Genomic DNA, 9,593 nt, shown 5'->3' with positions numbered 1-9,593 from the left:
GGCTGATGTGTGATACTGGAATTTAGATGTGTGATTTTTTAATTCATACTGTATTTTTTTTCTGTCATTTAAAGACTTATAGCTGTATCTTGATTGCATTCTTGCCCAGACCTGGTGTGGTTAATTTTGAAAGTTTTAATCATTTTAGTAGGTGTGTAATTGTATCTTGTGATTTGAATTTGTATTTCCTTAATGACTCACGATATTGAGTATCTTTTCAAGTGCATGTGTTTTTTTTCCTATATGTGTATCTTACTGTTTAAGTGTCTTCAAATCTGTACATTTTTATCTTGTTGGGCTGTTTGTTTTCTTATTATTGAGCTTTGAAAGTTCTTGGTGTATTCTGCATACAGGCCTTTGATCAGATAGATGACCTGCAATGATTTTCTCTAAGTCTGTGGATTGTCTTTGAGTTATGTCTCCTAAAAATAAGCACAGAACTACTTTTGTTGTATTACTCAGGTGGGGAATATCCTTTTAGGGTAGATTTGATTTGTTTATATTTTTTGATTGTTGTGATATATAAGTTTATTCTCTTATTTTTTCTTTTTTTTCCAATTCTTTCTCACTTTTTTGTTTGAGTTGTTTTCAATCTCTGTATATTTCTCTGCTCGTTGGAATTACTGTATTCTGTTAACTTTTTGTTAGCCTTAAAATGAAAAAAGCATATATGACTTCTGTGCCAGGTGGATTTCTTCTGGTCACCACATGTTATGCTTCTGGATTTGGAGCAAAGTCCACTCTGGCATATGGGGCTTTTTTTTTTTTTTTTTTTAAATATGGGACTCTTTTAAAGGGGGCTTTTATAGGGAAAACTGAAGCAAGGGACTGAAAGATGAAGTTCTCCCTTTGATCCACTATCCTGCAGAGAGCTGCCCTGGGCCCATGGTACTGCTGAGCCTGTAGTATGTGCCTATGCTTGGTAGTAGGAGTGTGCCTCTAACTACAGGGCAACATGGAAGGCATCCTCAACAATCAGGGTGAACACACAGGCTGCTTTCAGTTTTCTATCTAGATTTGGGGTGTGTGCAGGAGTGCTAAGTCACTTCAGTTGTGTCCAACTGAGTCTTTGTGACCCCATGGACTGTAGCCCGCCAGGTCCTCTGTCCATGGGATTCTCCAGGCAAGAATACTGGAGTGGGTTGCTGTGCCCTCCTCCAGGGGATCTTCCTGACTGAGATTTGTGGTGCCAGTTGATAGGAATTCTGAGGTTCCAGCTGTCCATTACTTCATGTGGATCCCAGTCCCAGCCGGCAGCCTGTCTGCAGCCCAGATGGGTTTCCGTGTTCTCATTCACTTGATGCTCACCGCTGTGCCTCGTGAGTCACTTTCTACAGTCAGCCTCTTTCCAAGCGATACAAGACCTTAGAACTCTGATTATTCTCTTTACCATATTCATGTTACTGTGATCCAGATTTTTAGTTCCAACTTATTGTTACTATACCAGTTAGTCAGAGTCATTGTAATCTTCAGAATTATCCTTTACAAGAAGAAATTGTTTACATTTATTATCACATTTTCCCATTTGTTCCTTCTTGCCTCTCACGTGTCAATTTTCTTTCCTGAGTTACATCTGAACTTTGGCAGTCCTTTCATTAAAAGTCTGAGAATTGGAAATTCTCTCAATCTTGTTTGAGAAATACCCTTATTTTCCCACCACTTCAAATGATACTTTTTCTGTGTATAGAATTTTAGGTTGGGGGCTTCTGTGGCAGTCCAGAGGTTAAGACTTCATTCTTTCAATACAAGGGACACGGCTTCAATCCCTGGTTGGGGAACTAAGATCATATATGCCATGCAGTGTAGCAAAAGATAAAAAAAAAAAATATAGGTTGACAGTTGTCCTCAACACATTGATGATGTTTTGCCATTATCTTTAGCTTCTGTTGAGAAGCCTGCTTGAAGTCTAATTGTGTTTGTTTGGTTTTTATATGAAATCTATCTTTTCTCCCTAGCTGCTTCTAAAATTTTCTAGTAGTCTTTGGTGTTGTGTGGTTTCCTAATGATATTTCTATGAATTTATTTTTCTCCTCCTTAGGACTTACTGTGTGACTTTGAAGAGATCATATAATTTCTTGGACTAGTATTCATGTAACACAGGGCTCCTATAAATTCATTATCAGACCACCCCCATGCCAAAGCAGAACAGACCCCACTCTTAATAAGGCACATGCCCTCTTGTGACACTTTAGTATCACTTTACTCATTTACTTCTCTGGCTTGAGAGTCCTTCTCGCCCCCACCCAAACTTTTTTTGGAGAGGATTTCCCTCTCTTCTTTCCTTACATCTTCGTTCCCTCCCTATCTTCCTTCCTTACTTTTTTCCCTTTAAAATTGGCTGTATACTAAAGTGTTTAAAATTTTATCCAGCATTTATATGCATTTATAGCAGTACCATCACCTCATGGCAAATAGATGGGGAAACAATGGAAACAGTGACAGACTTTATTTTCTTGGGCTCCAAAATCACTGCAGATGGTGACTGCAGCCATGGAATTAAAAGATGCTTGCTCCTTGGAAGAAAAGCTATGACCAACCTAGACAGCATATTAAAAGCAGAGACATTACTTTGCCAACAAAGGTCCATCTCGTCAAGGCTGTAATTTTTTCAGTAGTCATGTATGGATGTGAGAGTTGTACTATAAAGAAAGCTGAGCACCGAAGAATTGATGCTTTTGAACTGTGGTGTTGGGGAAGACTCTTGAGGGTTCCTTGGACTGCAAGGAATCCAGTCCATCCTAAAGGAAATCCACCCTCCATATTTATTGGAAGGACTGATGCTGAAGCTGAAGCTCCAATACTTTGGCCACCTGATGATCGAGGAACTCATTCATTGGAAAAGACCCTGATGCTGGGAAAGACTGAAGGCAGGAGGAGAAGGGGGGGACAGAAGATGAGGTGGTTGGATGGCATCACTGACTCAATGGGCATTAGTTTGAGCAAGCTCTGGGAGTTGGTGATAGACAGGGAAACCTGGTGTGCTGCAGTCCATGGGGTTCAAAGAGTTGGACACGGCTGAGCAACTGAACCGAAGTAATAGCAGCATCACCTCAGTGCTACTGTAGCTGGAAGTTTCCGGTATTTAAATCTTTAATTCTTCTGAAATTTACTTTGGAATATATTTAGCATTTTTCATGAGGATAAACTCTGTGCTTTTGTCACAGTACTGTTTAATGAATTTGCCTTCCTTTTACCACTAATCTATAATATGTAATAAATATCTAATAAATTCTTATGTATATAATTTCAGTTCAGTTCAGTCGCTTAGTTGTGTCTGACTCTTTGTGACCCCATGGACTGCAGCACACCAGGCCTCCCTGTCCATCACCAACTCCCGGAATTTACTCAGACTCATGTCCATTGACTCAGTGATGCCATCCAATCATCTCATCCTCTGTTGTCCCCTTCTCCTGCCCTCAATCTTTCCCAGCATCAGGGTCTTTTCCGATGAGTCAGTTCTCATCAGGTGGCCAAAGTATTGGAGTTTCAGCTTCAACATTGGTCCTTCCAATGAATGTTCAGGACTGATTTCCTTTAGGATGGACTGGTTTGATCTCTTTGCAGCCCAAGGGACTCTCAAGAGTCTTCTCCAACACCACAGTTCAAAAGCATCAATTCTTCGGTGTTCAGCCTTCTTCACAGTCCAACTCTCACATCCATACATGACCACTGGAAAAACCATAGCCTTGACTAGACGGACCTTTGTTGGCAAAGTAATGTCTCTGCTTTTTAATGTGCTGTCTAAGCTGGTCATAACTTTTCTTCCAAGGACTAAGCGTCTTTTAATTTCATGGCTGCAATTCAACATCTGCAGTGATTTTGGAGCCCCCCAAAATAAAGTCTGACACTGTTTCCCCATCTATTTCCCATGAAGTGATGGGACCAGATTCCATGATCTTAGTTTTCTGAATGTTGAGTTTTAAGCCAACTTTTTCACTCTCCTCTTTCACTTTCATCAAGAGGCTCTTCAGTTCTTCACTTTCTGCCATAAGGGTGGTGTCATCTGCATATCTGAGGTTATTGATATTTCTCCTGGAAATCTTGATTCCAGCTTTTGCTTCATCCAGTCCAGCATTTTTGCATGATATACCCTGCATATAAGTTAAATAAGGAAGGTGACAATACTTTGACTTACTCCTTTCCCCATTTGGAACCAGTCTGTTGCTCCGTGTCCAGTTTTAACTGTTGCTTCCTGACCTGCATACAAATTTCTCATGAGGCAGGTCAGGTTGTCTGGTATTCCCATCTCTTTAAGAATTTTCCAGAGTTTGTTGTATCAAATTTGCATACATGTATGTAATTTACTATTTGGTGGATCACACTTTCTCACACTTCAATCTTTTTCTCTTTCAAAATTTTATTTTATGTAACACCCATTTAATCTTCTTGATATAAATTTGAATCACTTTTAAAAGACTCTTCAAATGGACTGATGAAACTGTAATTGGAATTAGATTAATATTACTGTTGGGGAAGAATTGACATCCTACTCATTAGTCTTTCCATCCAGGAAAATGGAATGCCTTTTCGTGCTTTTGAATCTTACATCTTATAATAGATTTAACAATTTCTTTACATTTCCTATTAATCCTAGATTAAATCTAGATTTCTTTTCTCATGTTATGACATTATATTATTACTGGAGGTATATAGACAAATATTTTATATTTCTATTTTTTATTTTGAGGTACTTTATTATACTCTGATTTTTGTACCAATACTAGCTTTGTTTTGTTCATTTTCTGCATAGGTAAAATCAGTCACAAAGTAAGAGTTTTCCCTTTCTATGGGAATAGCTATAAACGTTCTTTTCTTTCATGTGTTAGTACACTGGCTACAACTTCTAGGACAATTTCAGGAAATGTGGTGATATTGGGCATTCTGAATTGCTCTTGATTTTCATGAGAATTCATTTGTGCTGACATTCAGTTGTGAGACAGACTGTTTTCCTAATGGAGATGTTAATTATTATCTTATGGAAGTACTCATATTTCTGGATTCTACAGTTTTTAAGAATTGGCAGCAAGTATTGAATTTAACAAAATATCCCTCTAATGTGTATTTGAAATAACATTTTTATCCTGTGACATATTTAAGTGATCAATCAAAATAATACATTTCCTAATAGGAAATCTTAAATAAATCCCATGTTTTAGGTGTGTCATGCTAATAATACACAACAGTTGTTTTAATACACTGTCTTGGTTTTTGTTTATGAATTTAATGTTGATTTTTGTTTATGAATTTAAGAATGATTTAGGCTCTAATTGTCTCTATAATCTTTTCTTGTTAGGCTTTTAATCAGCCTTTCGTTTACATATTATGGCCTGAAATTTTTCTGAGGCAATAGTATTCTGTCTCTTGAAGATTTGATAGACCTCATCTGTAGGACTCTTTAGACATGGTGGATTTTGGGGGAGATAATTTTTGATAGCCATAAAAGACATTTTAAAATTCGTGTTACAACCAGAAGTTTTCTATTCTCATGTCAGCTTGGTGATTATACTTTGTTAGCAAATAACACTTTATTAAGATTTTAAGCTGTTAGCATATTATATTTTAACAATATTTTTCTCCTTTTCACATTTTTGTGTTTGATACTTTTCAATATTTTTCACTAAAACTTAATTGAGAGCTTTTCCTTTATTATTTTCTTTATTTTTCAATTTCTCAGACATTTAGTTTCATAATTACAACTTCTATTTTCTAATTCATTACTTTTGCCTTTCATCTTTATAATTTCCTTTCTCTGAAGTTTGCCTTGTTCTGTTCTTGATTGCATTGAGTCATGTAGTCACTCATCATATGTGGCTTCTTAAATTTTTAATTTTAATTTCAGTTAATATACCACTCTAGCTGTATTTTCCATACTTAGTAGCCACACATGACTAGTAGGTACCATGCTGGACAGCACAAGTATAGAATATTTCCATTGTCACAGAAAGTTCTATTGCACAGTATTGATCCGGACTGCTATATTTTATAGTGAATTATACTTTTCATAAATGCAGCATTGCTAGATTTATTATTTATTACACTCTGAGTAGGGCTTTCTAGTTTTGCTTTTAATGGCTTGATACATATTAGCACATCCTTTTAATTTGTAAAGTTTCTACGTCATTTTGTTCTGTGTATCAAGTCTCTTGTAAATAATAGATAATTCTATTGCTTAAATATTTTTAAAACAAGTTTATGTTTATGTTAATATGTTTGAGCTTCTAACATCAATTTACATGAAAAATATTTTTTCTGTTGTCCTTACCGGTTTCCATTTTTTGATGCATGTGTAGCATGTTAAGACCATCAGCTCATGGATCTCATTTCAACATTTCAAGAATCAGTAGCTCTTAAATTCTTTGTACCTCAATATCTTCATTTGTACAATTTGTAAAGTGGAGATAAAAACAGTACCCATTTCATAGGTACTATATTTACCCATTCGGAGGACCATATAAATAAATACCTTGAAAGTGCCTGGCATATCATAAATATTCATAACTGTAATTAGTTAATTCCTGACCTGTTTTCCTCTGGAAACACTGAATGTATTTTAATTATAATAGTTACCATTAAATTAAAAAATGAAGCTTGTATATCTCTAATTGTCAGTCTCACAAAGGAAATACAATTATATGAATCCCGTGTAAGATGAGGTCATTAGCTTGCTTTTATTTTTCCTTCCCTGTGTATATGCAGTCCATGATTTTTGTTGGAGTTATCTGAGATTGTGGAGCCCTATTATTTAATATTGAAACTATTTTAACCCATATGTCTGCTTTCAAGAATGATGAATTATTTTGGATTCTCTAATATAAACATATGTATGTGACTCACCTTGGATCTAAATATTTTCACTGCTTACCAACAGACAAAAGGTCTTTCTTAAATTCTTTTTCCTTTACATATTTACAGTTGTTGGCCAAACAGTATCAACATTGTATAAATTTTGAATCTGCCTTTATTTCCTTAACAGTCTTTAAGAAGCAGAATCATCCCAAGAGTAAAAAATAAAGTTCAAATGATAGACAAAAAAATATGAAATATAACTGTCTAGCCTCCTCTGTTGAGTCACATGGCTTGAATCATAGAGTTATGTATGTTTGGGTGTTTCCCATTTGGCTGTTTCAATATGGGTGTGTTACTCTGTACATGCTTTGCTTGGAAGCTGAAATGCATCTCTTCTCTCTGCTAGGGTGAACTGGATCATCGTACGTGATTTCAGTTACCACGTGTACCTAGGTAACTTCTAAGTCTGCATGTCCATTTCTGTATTCTCTTCCTTTTTCTAGTACAGTAATGCCCGGTTTTAATAGGTTATTTCCAAGGTCTCTTATCCAGAAGATGTGTATTTCTTTGCCTATAAATAATGGGATTAGGTTAAATGATCTCAGAGGCTTATTCCAGGAATAAAAGTCTATGATCTGTAGCTGCCCTTCTTTTATTATTCTACCAACAGGGCTCTTTAACATTCTTTTAATCTCCTCCATCTGAATTTGTTCTTTTTTTCAATATTGGTCTGGAAGGCGGGCATTATTTCTCTAATAAATTTACTGGAGCATATTGCCTTTGTGAAACACTGAGAGTCTTTGATTCTCTCAAACCCACCCTGTTACAATTAGTAGCTCCAGGATCCAGATGGAACATAACTCGCAATCGTGTTCTCAGCATTCAACCTCTCACTAATTTTCTTCTTTCTTACTTATCCACACAGGCTCTCAGTTCTCCAAGCCACCTGATAACTCACCTTTGGGTGCCACTCAGTAAGCAGAGTCGTAAGAGCTGACACCAGTGGGATGAAGGATCAGCCCAAGGCTTGGTGGCTTTCCCTCCATTTCTGTTTTCTCTGCCTTTTCAAGATTTTCAGGAGAACCCAACCACCAATCACTGCCGCACTTCTTTCTTGGTTGATACTCACTATAGTCAGAGAGTTCAAACCATACCTCTGACCTCAGAAGAACTGGCACAGTTTTAGTCCAGTAGGTGCAGCGCATGTCACAGTACTGAGAACACCCAAGAGAAGGGCAAACCTCTCTAGGGGCTGAGAGGGTCGCTTCAGTGCAAGGGTGATGACCATTGGGCCATGATCTCCAGAGATGATTTCTGGTTCCAGTGGACTTGTCTGGTTAGAACACCGCTTTTTCAATCTCTGCCAATCTCTCTCCCACTCCTCCTTTCCTCCTTGCCTCCCTTCCCTTCTCTTCTCTCCCGTTTGGCAATAGTTTTTGTCTCTAATCTATACTGGAAACTTCACATTAGTAGTTCTTTAAGCTACTAACATTCCTCCCACTACTACTGCTACCATTGCTATTAGACTGTTAGTACTGCTATTACTGGGCTTCCCTGGTAGCTCAGATAGTAAAGAATCCACCTGCCATTGTAAGAGACCCATGATCCCTTGGCTCAGGAAGATCCCCCAGAGAAGGAAATAGCAACCCACTCCAGTATTCTTGCCTGGGAAATCCCATGGAGAGAGGAGCCTTGCGGGCTACCGTCCATGGGGTCTCGCTCAGCGCACAGCTGAGCGACTTTCACTTTTCACTGCTATTATTACTGTTAGGGTGACCATTCCTGTCATCACTACAGTTGTCCTTCTTGTCACTCTTACTCTATGCCATGAAATGCGTGAAACCTTTACATACATCATCTCATTTAATCTTTACAATGGCCCCTTTGGGTAATTTTCATTATTGTCTCTTCTTTCAAGTAGGATTAATCATCTTAGGGAGGTGAAGTAAGTTTCCTAGAGTGTCTGAACCTGTAAGTAGTGGAGCTGTGCCTTTGAACTGAGGTCTGGTGGATCACAGAGCCCACTCTCTTAACTGCTACCAGGCTCTGAGCTGGAAAATTCCTGCCTGGGAGCTGACACCCTCTCTTTCTGGAGAACTGTCAGATATTGCTAAGAAACTCCAACCTTTTTTCTGCCCAGATATGATCTCAGAATCTTTCAGAAAGGGCCTATGCAGCCAGTAGCGAAAATCCATCAGCTTTGACACGTGAGCCAAATCTGAACAAATCCTGTTCGTGAACCGTGTACTATGTGACACAAAATGGTGTCCCCCTCCTCCTCTGCTTTCCATTTCATGGTTCTCCTTTGGAACTGAGATGACAGGGAACTGAAAACAAAGCCCAATCGCTTGGAAGACACAATGATGTAGAGCCAGCAGCAAACACTGAAGCTCTTGTCATGATGTATCGTGTCCCTTCCCTTGAATGACATGTATTGATGACTGCTCTGCATACTTGAACAATGTATCTTTATTCACTGTGTAATAAAATAAAACCGTTTATTCTCTCTTTTTCATTATATTCTCCTTTAATATTTTTCCAGGGCAGGCAGCGCTGTGCTTCCCACACCATTGATCACACCACCTCTCCTCACTGGAACCCATTCTCGTTATTCAGAGAATGGAATTTGCAGTACTTTGAGCTTTCTGTAACCAGAACACTTTGAAATCATGAAATATGCATGTATGAGAAGCACCAGGAAGTTCAAGTTAGTTATAACTGACACCGTGAAGCAAAGTTAAACTAAAAATGCTTATCTTTATGACTATACCCTTAGAAAAATGCCCACTTATTCTTTGTGTTGGTAT

At 37.8% G+C, this 9,593-nt stretch overlaps 1 long non-coding RNA gene across 1 annotated transcript; it reads left to right on the top strand.

Moving 5' to 3' along the window:
* The first annotated feature begins 6,314 nt into the window (after positions 1–6,314).
* Positions 6,315–9,298, top strand: LOC129638545 (uncharacterized). The gene is made up of 2 exons (XR_008707893.1): positions 6,315–7,239; positions 7,712–9,298. It is a non-coding gene; the product is annotated as an uncharacterized LOC129638545 (long non-coding RNA).
* The last annotated feature ends 295 nt before the right edge of the window (positions 9,299–9,593 follow it).

The sequence above is a fragment of the Bubalus kerabau genome, chromosome X, assembly GCF_029407905.1.
Source record: "Bubalus kerabau isolate K-KA32 ecotype Philippines breed swamp buffalo chromosome X, PCC_UOA_SB_1v2, whole genome shotgun sequence".
Classification (NCBI taxonomy): domain Eukaryota; kingdom Metazoa; phylum Chordata; class Mammalia; order Artiodactyla; family Bovidae; genus Bubalus; species Bubalus kerabau.
Note: the sequence above shows the minus strand (reverse complement) of the source record. Positions and strands in the feature narration are given on the sequence as shown.